The following is a 15,786-nucleotide window of genomic DNA, read 5'->3' on the forward strand; positions in this document are numbered from 1 at the left end:
ACAGAAGTCATTTAAGGGTTAAATTCTGTGCTTTAACTCTTCGACTTATTTAGTCTCCGTGTTTGTTGCTGAGAGCTGATTGTCGTGAAATTCTATTTTTTCAATGTTTTTTCATGTGTTTGCACGTTTTTGTTGCTTTTTCTTGTTTTTTGTTGCTTTCATCAACATTTTTTGTTACTTTCTTCAACATTTATTTGCTTTTCTAAACGTCTTTTATAAATTATTTTGAGGGTTTGTTTTGCTTGTATTGATATTTTAGAAGTGATGAGAAGTTTTGTGTTTGTTGAGAAAACCATTCGGGGATACCCAGAAGCTCTCAATGTGCTCAGACGAGATGCTATTTTACCTTGATTGTTGAAACAGGATGATATTTAACCCTCCTGTTGTCTTCGGGTCAAATTTGACCCATTTTCAAAAGGTTTCTACATCAGAAATTTGGGTTTCTTTCAACCAAATTGTCAAATAAATATCGTGGATGGTTCCCTACGACGCTCTTCACAAGTTAAATAAATGATCCATTCACTACTTTCATTGAATTTGGGTGTTTTATTCAATTTCATAGCATTTGAAAAAATTGACAAAAATTCCGGAAAAAGCTTCCAAAACGCAGCGACAAACATCGACAAAAACATCAATGTAGTGCCAAAAAAAATCTACATTGTAAAAAGTGACCAAAAAACTTATATAACAAATATCGAAAAAAAGAACAACCAAAATATTGACCCAGAAAAACAGAAAGTTGCATGGTTGACAGGAAGACAACACAAGGGTTAAAAAAGCTCTTTAACGAGATGATGTGTAGATATTAGCTGTTGTTTGTTATTCATGTATTTCTCCACGTTATGTATCTGCGAGACAGGAAGATGTCTGTTAAATAGCGGTGTCTTGTAATCCCATGTGGGACAGGTGTTGGGACCGAGGAAAGTAAGAATTAAACTGATCTTAAACAAAACATTACATGTGGCTAACCTGCACTCAGAGACAAAGACTACATGGAAAAGATGCAGCCTGGAGATTTTGCACTCCCATGTGAAGAGTCCCCAAAAAATAGGCGGAAATCTAAAAACTACAGGCTTGTAGTTTCTAACACCTCAAAGAAACGTTTCCGACAAACTTTTCCCCCTCGTCTTTCTGCCACAGCTGACGCTGTGCAAGGAGGCATGAAAGCACATGTGCTAATGTTCCGGACAATGGAATTATTTCGGTGTTCTGGAGAACACTTCTGGATCCTGGAAAACACGCACCTCGTGTTTTCAAAACTGCAGAAGAGAAAACGTTTCTCTTCCAGAAAATCAGATAACAGCAGACACCGCTTTTCTTTTTCTCTCATTGAGTAGCTCCTCTCCTGCTGCTTTTGGGAGGGAAAGCTTTCCTTCCGGTTCTGCTGACGAGCAGAACCGGACCCGTTTTGTTCCCATGGGAAGCTATGGACAAACGAACGGACTGAACACACACAGTAAAGAGGCTTGAGGTTTTCTGGGCAGAGAAATGTATGTATGTTTATTAATGTAAAAACTGCTAATGCTGCGATCGTGTTATGACATTAATGTGATTTGGGTTAATAAGCCCTACTGGTGCACCTTGATTTATTAATCTGATTGAAAATCCAAGTCCAATCTGTTTTGCTGTGAATGTATTTTGATCACGATTCTTGTTGATGATGTGTTTGAAACTGTAGCTTGGTTAAAACTGTAATTTCTACCCTGCTGACTCACCTTTCACAGAGTTTAGTTTACTGTACTAACGAGAGAAGTGTTTATTCTCAGAACACCCAAGTGATCTGTTTCTTTTCTCTCTAATAAGGGGCTTTCTCTACTCTTACATGCTAACCGAACACATAACCATTTTACACACAAACGCACGCGTGCTACTGTGAACAGCTGGCCTTGCGAGCTACTACAGTCACATACACACACGCATACACGTGCGTGGAATAGCTACACAGCTAGCCCACAGCGAAGTAGCTTATTTGTGTACCCCTGTTTTGTCTGTTCTTTTGTCTGCAACACGTGCTTCACACTAGCTAACAGTTCCTCACATTAGCTTTAGCTTTAATCAGCTAGCACTTAGCTTGAACAAGCTAACGGCTAAATCACAGCTCTGGCAGCGTCCCCCGCCCTCTTAATCGCGTTTCCTAGCAACCCCGTGGTCTCGTAACCTCCCCCCCTTTTCCACACACACGAACACACACTATCACAGGCCCAGAGACACAGAGAGGCGTCTCACCATTTGCTTGCTTTGTTTTGGTTGTAGGTTATAAAAAAGTATATAGGTTTTGATGAGTGAAGAATTATTATACGGCCATTGATAATTTTGAAGTTGAATAAACTATTATGCTTTAAATAGTGGTTGTCTGTGATTATTTTGTGAATTTGTTGTAATAATTGCTGGTTGAACAGTGCTCAAATTCAAGCTTCCTTTTGTTCCTTCAAAGATACCAGATAGATTAACTAAGTTAATTAAGATCTGTATTTTAAAGGGAACACCACCTAATGAGACTATTTCACAATTTGGTTATTGGGCCCTGAGTTCAGGGTGGTGCCCCATTTTGATAGTTTGTCAATTTGGTAAAGTTATTAATACCCATATTCATAACTTTATTAATATTGATAAAACATCTTTGATAATTTGCCAATAATTGAATCTGTACACCTATGAATTCCCAACATGGGCCAAATGTTTGGCATGACACAGAAATCATATCAAACTAAAAGTGTATTTCATTTCTCTTCCACTGCATGGCTCTGAAGAGAGAAAGCACCAGACCTCCTTTATCCTACAAACTTTGTTTTATTTTTGGACATTTGAAAATAATTCTTTTTTACTTTTACATAAAAAAGATTTATATTTATTTGTTTGACGGACCAAATATTGTTATCATAATCATAATCAATAACTCATTCTTCTCTTTTACATAGCTGAGATTCTGGCTCAAACAACGTGATTGTGTGGATGAAGTGAATCTGTTAATGACATATTGAACAAGAGACTTTACTGATGTGATGTGTGAACAAACTGAAGCTACATGATGAATAAACTAACATGAACAAAGTATTTTCTTCCTGTCTTCATTCAGAGAAAATGTGAAACTGATATGAGAGTATAACTGAGGCACTTTTCCTCCTGAAACACCACAAAGTGCAGTGTTGATGTTTAGAGTCAGTCAGTCTCTGTCCTTTCAACTTTCCTCACTACAACTGCTCCGTCACAGAGAAATGAGCAGAGTTTTCTATCACTTGTTGCTTTTTACAGCCAACGTTTCCTCTCTGCACTGAGTCAATAAATATTACACAGACTTAGAAGTCCTGACACACATAAGACAACAAATAATGTGTAGTTCATTCTTTACATTTGGTTACATGTATTTCCACATAGAGAGGGGGGTTACAACTTTTAAAAGTTTAAAATTACAACACGAAGAAAGAGGAAGGTCACGGACATCCGGCCGAAATTCGTGACAACTGTTGGAAGCAATCCTGGAAGTGGAACGTGGTGGATATAGACTATGTCTCCTTAACTTTTTCCGCTAATGTGTTTAACAATTTATTTCCATGACGTGTTCACAAATACTTGAAATCTGCTGCAGATCACAGTCAACAAGTCAGTCAATTGTTGAAGTAGAAAATGAATCTGCCGTTGTTTTTGTTAAGGAACAATAAAGCTCAGACTGAAATCAAAGCGGTGATGGATTATTATTATGATAGAAATCACTGCAAAAAAGGGTTCAAACCTGCGTTGGGTGACCCCATTGGATTTCCAAAAAAAGGGGGAAAAATGAGAATAGAGACAATATGTGTCATGTTTGTGGGTTTTCGGTTGTAGTTCTTTTTCCTATTTTATTTTGTAGTTTCTCTCCTCTCCCACGTTATGTTATTTACTCCGGTGCGAGATCGTCTGTTTTCCTTGTGTGCAGCCTTCGAGTGTTTTTCCCTGTGTTCCTGTATTCCTAAATTACTGAGTTCCTGATTCCTTGGATTTTTTACTACTGCCTGTCGTTTACTGGACATTGTTGCATGTAAGTTTTATTAGGATTCTAATAAACCATCAAACTTTACTTACACCATTTCCTGTTGAGCGTGATAAAATGGAGAAAAGGAGAAGAAATAGATAGTAGACAGTGTTGGGCAAGTTACTTCCAAAATTTAATATATCATAGATTACTAGTTAATGTAATTTGAGAGTAATTAGTTGTATTACAATATTACTGTCCTTGAATTGTAATGTGTTACACTACTTTTGCATTACTTTTGAGTTACTTTTACCAAAATAACAGCGGAAGTTTGACTTGGCAGCTAGCTTTTACCACCGGAACAATAAAGTCTCCTCTTTATCCACTTTAATACACCATAGATTATTCATAATATTTTGTATAATTAATATGAATATGCAAAGTAAGTAAAGCTATAAAAATAGATAAGTAAAACTTACAATAGCCAAATAGGAGAAAATGAAAATATTCAATTAAAAGTACCTTACAGTTGTATTGAAGTGTGCCATTGTTGTAACGTGTTTGTTTAAAGCACTTGAATATGAAATTCATGTTATTTAGTTTAAAACACTTTAAAGGCAATGGTCAATTTTAGTGTGATTAAAACTCACATTGTACATTATTTACAGTACTTGATTTACAGCTGATATGTGAAAAAGCTACAGAACCTTGTTTAACAGTAATTTAGTTTTACTGTGAACCATCACAGGAAGTGCTTTTATTTTGAAGGAGCCTACACGGAAGTTGTCTGTTGTGTACTCTTGCTAGTTTACTGAGATGAACGTGAGACCCTAGATGCAAACATCTCCGTCAAGCTAAGTTGCTCACTTTCTTGTTTGTAAAACTGCAACATATTGAACAGTAAATGGTCACCGTAAAAGACAAGCGTTTTTGGTTGTCATTCGAAGCCATTCCACTACAGGCATAGTTACTCTCCACAGATGAAAAAATGCAATGATATTTACGTGTACCAAGCCTCAACATTAATTCCCGATGCGTTTCTATCTGTCAGCAGCTCGGACGCACTGCTGACGGGACAGCTCGCTTCAACGCAGCGTAATAAGTCCTTAAAATAATGTCCATCTCGCAAATGTATCTGTCTCTGCAGTCATCTCAACCATCGAATACAGCAACAGGAAATAACACTCACGGCTTTTTTTTCCTTCGAAGGAATTGTTTCGCGGTGTTGGGGAATACTTCCAAACACCACTAAATATTGCATTAAAATGCGTTGTAACTCGCGTTACTGAGATTTTACGGGTATAATATTACCGAAATGTAATTAGTAATGCGTTATATTACTGCGTTACAGCAAAAAGCAATACATTACTGTAATTGTGTTAATTTTGTAATGCGTTACTCCCAAAACTGATAGAAGGAGACTAACACCAGATTACACCAACACCAGCAATCCTAGCTGTAAGACTAATTTAAATGTAAATAAAACATTTGGTGTCTGAATTATTCTGTTTTTTTATTGAAGGAAAAGAAGAATATCATAAGCATAACGTTTGATCCATAACTTTTCAACTGTGTGTGTGTGTGTGGGGGGCATCTAGCGGATCAAGGAGAGATGATTACAATTTTAGACAAAAATTTAATTGCGCTGAAACCATGCAGGAGCTCATAGTGCACCTTTAACATGTCAGCAGCATTTTGATGATGGTTAAGGTGGCGCTAAATCTATTCTATATATTTCACAGATTGTAGTTACTTTGCCAATATGCTATTTACAAACAAAAAGCTGTGAATCATTCATGTGTCTTCCGTGTTCTGTGTTTGGATTTTTGTAAACAATATAAACTTAATAAGAGGACAACTCAGTCATTTAGTAAACTGGGGAATAAATCTAAATCTGTCTCCAAACCCTCTGATTCTAAGAAGAGGTTACCTCCTAAAAGCTTAAATGAGAAATGAGCTATGTTGTTAACAAGTGTTGCTTAGTTCCTTATCGCATACTTTTTATTTTTACTTTCAGTACAAACTCTTATAAAAGTATGTACTGTTGGCTGCAGTACAGTCTAAATACAATTGGTACTTACAAAAACACTCCTGTCAAACTAATGGTAGTATGGGCATTGCAACACACCCAGTATCTCTCTCAAACTGCTCCTCGTCCAGGAATGAATCTAAACTTGATAACTCCTCCCAAATACTGTGTAGGATTCTCGTAGGGTACAGATTTGATCATTGTCAAATTATCAAAGATGTTTTATCAATATTAATAAAGTTATGAATATGGTTATTAATAACTGTATCAAATCAACAAACAATCAAAACGGGGCACCACCCTGCAAGTCAGGGACCAATAATCAGCTGTGGAACAGTCTCATTTCTGTGGTAATCCTTTAAAAAGGAAATAAAGGAAGGGGTGAATCCAAGCACGGACCTGATTGACCAGCAATTATTACAACAATTACACAAATAATCACAAGCAACAGCTAATTAAGTATAATAAGATTTATTAACGTCACAATTATCAGTAGCTAATCAATAATCCTTCAATAATAAACTTATATACCTTTTTACAATATCACAACCAAAAACAAAGCAAAAACAAAGCAGCATGGGCGGACACGTCTGTGTCCGTGTGTATGTGTGTGTGTGTGTGTGTGTGTGTGTGTGTGTGTGTGAGAGAGAGTGAGTGAAAAGGGAGGGGCGGTGTCGAAGTGTAGTTCTAACACGAAAACAAACTCCCAAAATGCCTACTCCTGTGAGCTGCACAAAACTATTTAGCTTCAAGAGGGCGATAGTGGTGCTGGGTGCAACGAGGAGGGGTTGAACAGGTAAAGGGGGGGTTGCCAGGCAACCCCACGTGGTTAAACTAGCAGCGTTAGCTCGGGAGCTACGTGGCTAGCTTGTGTCCGTGTGTGTGTTAGTAAAAGGAACAGAATAAAGGAGGAAAACAAAAGAAACACTCTGATCTGGATACAGACCTTGTTTTGGGGAGGGACGCGTGTTGACCGAGTCCTTGGGAGCTCCCTCCCCCTTTCGTAGGGGTGGAGTCCAGGCAGAGTGTGGCTTTGAGCTACACACAGTATCCATTGCAGTGGGTGAAAGCTTTGATCCACTTTTACCGCACAAGGTTTGGAGGTTTTCTTCCTCTTTAACGAGTGGAGTTAAGTTATGGTTTCTTCAGGAAGCAGGATGTTGCAATCAGAAATTAGCTGGGGTGTCTCCTTGCGGAGTGGAGCACCTGTTTCCAGCAAACAGCCCGATAGAGGCTCTTGATAACTCTCACCTATGACCAGCTCTGACACCTCCCTACTGGAGTTCACTAGGCTGCTAGCCGTGGTCTCTGAGTATACCGAAGTGACTGGAGGCTCCGAGGGGAGCCAAGTAGGTTCATCCAGGTCGGCTGGACCGTTGGATGTGGTAGGAGGGTCAGGCTCAGGGTCAAAGGCAGCATCACATGATTCTTGGACGTGTGAAGGTGTCTGCCTACTTACCCGTTTCGTTGGTTCCCACCGGTCACTCTGTCGTAGTTGGAGAGTATCATGTAGCCAAGGCTCGATCAGATCATGTCTCTAGAGCCGGCGGGGGTCATTCAGAACATCAGGAGAATCATCGTCACTCAGTTGAGGACGGCTCCTCCCCTTTGGCAGTGGGGATGGAATCTGATCAAAGCGGGATGGCGAGCTTTGTGGCTCGCACCGTTTGTCAGTGGACGGAACTCTGATTCTACCTGTGTTCCTCTGATGTTGCAAGACATTCCTCCCCCTTTTGGCAGGGGGGTGGTGATCTCTCCTCCTAGGGGAAGGAGAAGAAGAAGAAGAAGGGTCTCTCCTCCGGGAAGGTGAGGAAGAGGGTTTTCTCCGCCGAGGTAGCGGAGATGAACAAGATCGGTCTCTCCGAGGAGGAGGACGAGAAGAAGATGAACAAGAACGGTCTCTTCTCTGGGAAGAAGACAAGTGGGTTTTTCACCGAGATGGCGGAGAGAAATGGTGTCTCTGACTGTGAGGGGACTGAGAGGGAGGAGGAGAATAGAACGCTGTTCCGAGAGGTCCTCACGGCTCTCCTCTAACCAGGAGACCTCATCACGCCTGGCTTGGACTCTCTGTCTAAGCCAGGCTGTTTTGCGCTGCTCAGCTTCATAGCTGTCTTGCAGCAGTGCGAGCTGTGCTTGGAGGACAGCGTGTTGCCGATGGGTTCTGCTCTGATAGATGAGCACCAATTGGCCAAGCAAGCCTTGTATGCAAGCTTTTAGCATCCAAGATGGCTGTGCCACCTAAACTAATAGTTCCTGGAGTATTTCATTGCAGGTAGTTCCATAACCATCACGGTTATTCTCTTCAGAGTCTAGGATGAGACAAGCGACCACATTCTGCAGGACTGTGTCGGTCAGCTCGTTGGAAGCTTTCGCCTCCAGCCTCTGGTACTCAAAGCGACTCATTTTACCTCTAGTAAAGAGATTGCTACCAGGGCTCAATTCCTTTGTGGTGACAAAGGAAAATTAATTGTGTACAAGGAGCAAATTCAAGGAGCAGGTGAAAGGCTTAACCTGTAGTTCCTTTAGTTTTAAGTGTTGACTGCTAATTAAGCTTATTACTACCATTTATCACCAACCCAATTCTATCAGGTGGTCGCAGAGGTCGCACCACCTCAGGTGAGTAATAGCTGTTACTGTCAAAAATCTGAGTGTTAGTATTAATAACTTTAAGATCGAGTAGAGCGTGGAAATCTTGACTGCTAACTAAGCTAGTTACTACCATTTACCACCAACCCGATCCTGTCAGGTGGCCGTAGAGGCCCGGACACCTCAGTTGAGTAATAGCCGTTACTGTCAAGGGTTTAAGTAGAGCGTGAAAATGTTGTTGTCTACTAACCAATGTACACACTGAAAAATTCACAGACCACAACTGAATGTATGCTTGGCAGGTTGCAGAAAAATTCATTTTCAAAAATAAAAATTTCACAAAAAAAAAAAAGCTGGTATTCAATGCTCGCACAGGGCGTTAAATATGTTGCGGGAAAATTATAATTTTCAAAAATACAAATATATTTTTTTCAAAAAAGAAAATTAATATTCAAAGATTATTATTGTAACAACGCTGGTTCTAACAGGCCTCACACGGGGCACCAAAATGTAGGATTCTCGTAGGGTACAGATTTCATCATTGGCAAATTATCAAAGATGTTTTATCAATATTAATAAAGTTATGAATATGGTTATCAATAACTGTATCAAATCGACAAACAATCAAAACGGGGCACCACTCTGCAAGTCAGGGACCAATAATCAAACTGTGGAACAGTCTCATTTCTGTGGTAATCCTTTAAAAAGGAAATAAAGGAAGGGGTGAATCCAAGCACGGACCTGATCGACCAGCAATTATTACAACAATTACACAAATAATCACAAGCAACTGCTAATTAAGTATAATAAGATTTATTAACGTCACAATTATCAGTAGCTAATCAATAATCCTTCAATAATAAACTTATATACCCTTTTACAATATCACAACCAAAAACAAAGCAAAAACAAAGCAGCATGGACACGTCTGTGTCCGTGTGTGAGTGTGTGTGTGTGTGTGTGTGAAAAGGGAGGGGCGGGGCGGTGTCGAAGTGTAGTTCTAACACGAAAAAAAAACTCCCAAAATGGCTACTCCTGTGAGCTGCACAAAACTATTTAGCCTCAAGAGGGCGATAGTGGTGCTGGGTGCAACGAGGAGGGGTTGAACAGGTAAAGGGGGGGTTGCCAGGCAACCCCACGTGGTTAAACTAGCAGCGTTAGCTCGGGAGCTACGTGGCTAGCTTGTGTCCGTGTGTGTGTTAGTAAAAGGAACAGAATAAAGGAGGAAAACAAAAGAAACACTCTGATCTTAGTTATCTATAATGGCCAGCTCAGTGGCTAACAGCTGATTTCCGCGATTGTCTGGCAGACAGTAACTAAAACTCCGTCAAAGGAGTGGTTAAGCAGGTAGCGCTTACGGTTTTAAACCAGCTACTTAACACAACCAAAATCAAACAGTATAGGGATCAGTTATACATTCACAGAACAGATTAATAATCACATATGGACCAGTACATGATTAAATCAGATCACCTTAATGGCGACAAGTGGTAGCGAACCCTTTGCTCATTAATAAACACACTACTTATCTCTGCCCAGACGTAAGCCTCCTTACGGTGTGTTCAGTCCGTTTGTTTCTGTCCATAGATTTCCACAGAAATGAAACAGACGAATCCCCTGGCGCTCGTCAGCAGCCACGGTGAAACTTCCTCCAAAAAGGCAGAAAGGGGGGCAAGTTTAGTCGACTTTGAGAAGAAAAACGTTGTTTCCTTCTCACTGCAGATATGAAAACACTGGCGCGTTTTCAAGGATCCGCCGAAATAAAATCCACTTTCTCCAGAAAATGGAAGTTCAGCACAAGCGCTTGCGCGCATCCTGTCAGCAACAGAGTTGCAATGGAAGACGAGGGAGTTTCCTAGGATCAGGTTATTTATAGGTTAAGACCGCATGCTGTGTTTATGGTCCCGCTGAACCAATAGGAAGACTCGAAACTCTTGAAAGGGTGAAGACTACAATCTTGTAGGTCATTGACTTCCTGCCAGTTGTGAGGCGTTTCTTTTCTGGCTGGCACTTTTGCATTGGGGTGTGAATTAACCCGGCTTTGGGGTTTACATGCAGGCCAAGATTCCTTTGTCTTGGCCACATGTTCCTTTGTCTCTGAGCCCATGTGTGTCCAGGATCCAGAGGTCAGTTTAATCTGAGGCCTTTTGGTTAAAATCAGATTTAACCAGCTTCTTGGTCCCCAACAACTGTATATGCTGTTTTTAGATCAGAGCTTAAACTAGTTTCACTTCTCAGGAAGGGAGACTCAGACAGTTGTTGTCACTGAGCAAGAGGTGAAATGGCGCAGAAAGGAGTTCAGCTGGACCAGGAAACTATTTCTTGTTCCATCTGTCTGGATCTACTGAAGGATCCGGTGACTACTCCCTGTGGACACAACTACTGCATGAACTGTATTAAAAGCCACTGGGATGTAGAGGATCGTAAGGACAGCTACAGCTGCCCTGAGTGCAGGAAGACATTCACACCGAGGCCTGTCCTGCTGAAAAACAACTTGTTAGCAGATTTAGTGGAGGAGCTGAAGAAGACTGGACTCCAAGCTGCTCCTGCTGATCACTGCTATGCTGGAGCTGAAGATGTGGCCTGTGATGTCTGCACCGGGAGAAGACTCAAAGCACACAAGTCCTGTCTGCAATGTCTGGCTTCTTTCTGTGAGAAACACCTTCAGCTTCATTATGAATCAGAGACATTCAAGAAACACAAGCTGGTGGAGCCGTCCAAGAAGCTCCAGGAGAACGTCTGCTCTCGTCATGATGAGGTGATGAAGATTTTCTGTCGTACTGATCAGCAGCTTATCTGTTCTCTCTGCTCTGTGGATGAACATAAAGGCCACAACACAGTCTCAACTGCAGCAGAGAGAGCTGAGAGGTAGAGAGAGCTCGAGGGGAGTCGACAGACCATCCAGCAGAGAATCCAGGACAGAGAGAAAGATGTGAAGCTGCTTCAACAGCAGGCGGAGGCCATCAATCTCTCTGCTGATAAAGCAGTGGAGGACAGCGAGAAGATCTTCACTGAGCTGATCCGTCTCCTGGAGAAAAGAAGCTCTGATGTGAAGCAGCAGGTCAGATCCCAGCAGAAAAGAGAAGTGAGTCGAGTCAGAGAGCTTCAGGAGAAGCTGGAGCAGGAGATCACTGAGCTGAAGAGGAAAGACGCTGAGCTGAAGAAGCTCTCACACACAGAGGATCACACCCAGTTTCTACACAACTACCCCTCACTGTCACCACTCAGCCAATCAGCATCCAGCATCCATATCCGTCCTCTGAGCTGCTTTGAGGACATGACAGCAGCCGTGTCAGAAGTCAGAGATAAACTACAGGACGTCCTGAGAGAGAAGAGGACAAACGTCTCACTGACAGGGACTGAAGTGGATGTTTTACTGCTACAACCAGAGCCCAAGACCAGAGCTGGATTCTTAAAATATTCACGTGAAATCACACTGGATCCAAACACAGCATACACACTGCTGTTGTTATCTGAGGGGAACAGGAAAGCTACAGTAATGGGTCAAGAACAGTCTTATTCTAGTCACCCAGACAGATTCACTGACTGGTATCAGGTCCTGAGTAGAGAGAGTCTGACTGGATGTTGTTACTGGGAGGTGGAGAGGAGAGGAGGAGTTTATGTAGCAGTCTCATACAAGAATATCAGCAGAGCAGGGGTGTCGGATGAATGTGGATTTGGATATAATGACAAATCTTGGGCGTTATATTGTGACATCAACAGTTATATATTTTGTTCCAACAAAGTCCGAACTCCTGTCTCAGGTCCTGAGTCCTCCAGAGTAGGAGTGTACCTGGATCACAGTGCAGGTATTCTGTCCTTCTACAGCGTCTCTGAAACCATGACTCTCCTCCACAGAGTCCAGACCACATTCACTCAGCCCCTCTATGCTGGACTCTATGTTTTATTCTCGGTGTCCTGGAGACTCTGCTGAGTTGTGTAAACTGAAATAGACAGAAGTCAGGTTAAATTAAGGGTTAATTTCTGTGTTTTTTTGTTTGTGACATTCTATGTTTTTTGCGTTTTTTTGTCAGTGTTTGTCGTTTTTCATGTGTTTCCATGTTTTTGTAGAGCTTACCTGAAATGGGGAGAAGGATGAGGTGACTAGAGTCTCTCAAAATCTGATGAAAATCTTTTAAACTGACCTTTGTTGATCTGAAATGAAGACAGATTCAGACACTGCCCTGCAACTTCAGAAAACACATGCAAATAGACAAAACACAAGCAAATTAAGAAAACAACTTCATTAATTTGACAACACATGTGCAGCATTCAGCAAACGCGCTGCATATACACACAACACAACCAAATATACAAACGCGCTGCAATTAAAAAACGCTGCAAAAAGAAAAGCACACAAACCCCGAAAACAAATGCAACAAAAAAACGCTGCATCCAGATTCCACAACGGAAGTTCTCCAGACCTCTAGAGGGAACAACTAATCAGCTGGATTTATGACCCCTTTCTGCCTTTTTATTAGAGTCGGGTATGGCTGCATAGTAAAAAGAGAACTCCTGTCTCATGCCCTTATTAATAACATAATATCATATATTAGTAATATACAGTCTATGATCCCGTCTCAGCCGGGAGGCTGGTGCCGTGCTCGAGCTTCGACTTTTCAAAATAAAAGCTTGCGTTTGGTCGGCTCGTCTTCCTTTGGTGTTTTGGATGTTTTTGAACTAAACAGTACGTCAATCATGATAATGAATACAATAACTTTTTCAGCAGATGTCTTACTTACAACACAATGGAGCAAGCAAAGCAGTTTTGTCTTTTTGTGCAGGCGGGAGTTATTCAGTTTGATAAATCCCACGGTAAATTGGCTGGTTTACTAAAATTGGAGGGATTATAAATAGTCTGTTTTTTTTATTTCAAGAGCATATTGCTCCACAATATGAATACAGATTGGTCTCTTATTTTGTTGTATAATCACAATATTACACTTGAGGGAGGTCTACACTTCAGTGATGCGCTTTCGGACCTGGAAATTAAACCCTCTTATTTAATGTGGCTTAAATTAACGTCAACGTTAAACACTGATGCAGACAGTTTTAAATGTTTATTACCACGAGTTTACGGACACGTTTACAGACTCTGCTGATTGAGTATCAGCTGTGACCCGAGCCGAGACACACCCACCAAACGAGAGAAAACATATCTCAAACATAGACTTAATATTTATAGTCTATGATCTCCCCGATTAAACCTCTCTTTTCTCTCTGTCTCTCTCTCTCTCTCTCTCTATCTCTCTCTCTCTCTCTCTCTCTCTCATAGACTGTTAGTCTATGCTCTCCCCCCAGCCCAAAAAAAAGATCAGCTGTTCCACTGCTGCAAGTGTAATATTGTGATTATACAACAAGATAAGTGACCAATCTGTATTCATATTGTGGAGCAATACGCTCTCGAAATACAAAAAAATAGACTATTTAAAATAGTCCCTCTCTTTTTAGTAAACCAGCCTATAGTGTTATGTTTGACAATTATATTCAATACAGGAAACATGACGATGCACAACATTTTTATTTGTGAACGATTTATTTCTGCCATTGACCGAGTTATTTCGGCTTGCTTTCCCAGCCCCTCTGCTGTCAGGAGACAGGGTCAGGGTGGTGGTCCAGCACGGGGGGGCAGAGGACACACACTCTCCCTCAGCTGTTGCCTCGTTCAGACTCATGAAAAAAAAACATGAGTAAAATAAAAGACACTGCATAAACTTCGCTACCGTGTGTTTATTTAAATATAGGTACACCATGTAGGCCTAATAGATTGCAATAGAAGCCTGTATATTACTATTAGGACTATAGAAAATGTGTCAAGGATGTATAAATTAAATAGGCTAAACTTCAGCTGGAGTCTGAAGAGTTCAGCTGGAAAGTTCCGCTTCTCAGCCGGATTACGTCTCGCCGTGTCGTAAATTGTTAGGGGCGAGGTCTCAAAACCCAGAATATATCGGGGCGTGATATTTAAATGACGATCGTTTCCAGCCGCCGCATTTATCAATGTACGACCATTCTTACGCTTTGATTGGTGGGATACAAACGTTTCATGAATCACACGTGAAGCCAGTCGTAACATGATTTCTGAGCTCATATCTGCGCTGGTTTCTACGTTAGGTCGATAAATTTTTTTATTCACGCCCCAATATTTTCTCGTTTTTGAGGCCTCGCCCCTGCAATTTACGACATGGTGAGACGTAATCCGGCTGAGAAGCGGAACTTTTCAGAAGTGGAGATTGAAACCCTGATATCTCCGGTTCATTTGCACTAATGTGTGTACTTTTTGGCAGCCTGAACACTGGTATTAAAGGCTGTAGAAAGAATGCGGGATGAAAAGAGATCACTGATGAGGTCAACAGTGTTGTCGTAGTAAATTGGACTCCAGCTGAAGTTTATTTAATTTATACATCCTTGACATATGTATGCTATAGTCCTAATAGTAATATACAGGCATATATTGCAATCTCTTAGGCCTATGCTGTACCTATATAATAAACACACAGTAGCTGAGTTTATGCAGTTTCTTTTATTTGACTTGTGTTTTTTCATGAGTCATAAAGAGGCAGAGGGAGAGTGCGTGTCCTCCATGGACCACCACCCCGACCCTGTCTCCTGACAGCAGAGGGGCTGGAAAAACCAGCCGAAATAACTCGGTCAATGGCAGAAATAAATCGTTCACTTGTGGCCATTAATGACACTTTTAAAGAGAAACGAAAACCTGAAGAATAAATAAAAATGTTGTCATATTTCCTGTATTGAGTATCATTGCCAAACATAACAATATACCTTTTTAAAGCGAGGAATAATAATATCCTGTCTCCTACGTATAGCCCCCAGTTGGGGCTGTGCTGGACACTGCTCTCTGGGCATTGGGTCATCTGGCTCCTTCGCTACATTTATGGCACCATGTTTCCCTGCGGGATGTTGTGCAGAACCCCATAGGCTAAAACAATGTTGCAGACTTTTTCTGGCGTGTCCCCCGTGATGCAAGACAGAGCCATCTGCCCTTAAACAATACGATAGAGCGCTCCACCGTGGTGCCACGGTGTGCGTACGTGTGCACTATTGTACCGGCTCATAGAGGTCTTCTAAAAGAGCCAGATCTGCCATTGCTGATAAGAGATCAACTGATGACTTCTTCTCCTGTTAAACTGATTATATGCTGCACCGCAAGGCCACGCTGACTCGAAAACTTGCGTACACGAGTTCGGACCAGACGTGAGAT

At 41.2% G+C, this 15,786-nt stretch overlaps 1 pseudogene; it reads left to right on the top strand.

Moving 5' to 3' along the window:
• Positions 1–10,845: 10,845 nt before the first annotated feature.
• On the top strand, positions 10,846–12,498 carry LOC114566283 (tripartite motif-containing protein 16-like; annotated as a pseudogene).
• The last annotated feature ends 3,288 nt before the right edge of the window (positions 12,499–15,786 follow it).

This window comes from Perca flavescens, chromosome 13 (assembly GCF_004354835.1).
Source record: "Perca flavescens isolate YP-PL-M2 chromosome 13, PFLA_1.0, whole genome shotgun sequence".
NCBI lineage: Eukaryota > Metazoa > Chordata > Actinopteri > Perciformes > Percidae > Perca > Perca flavescens.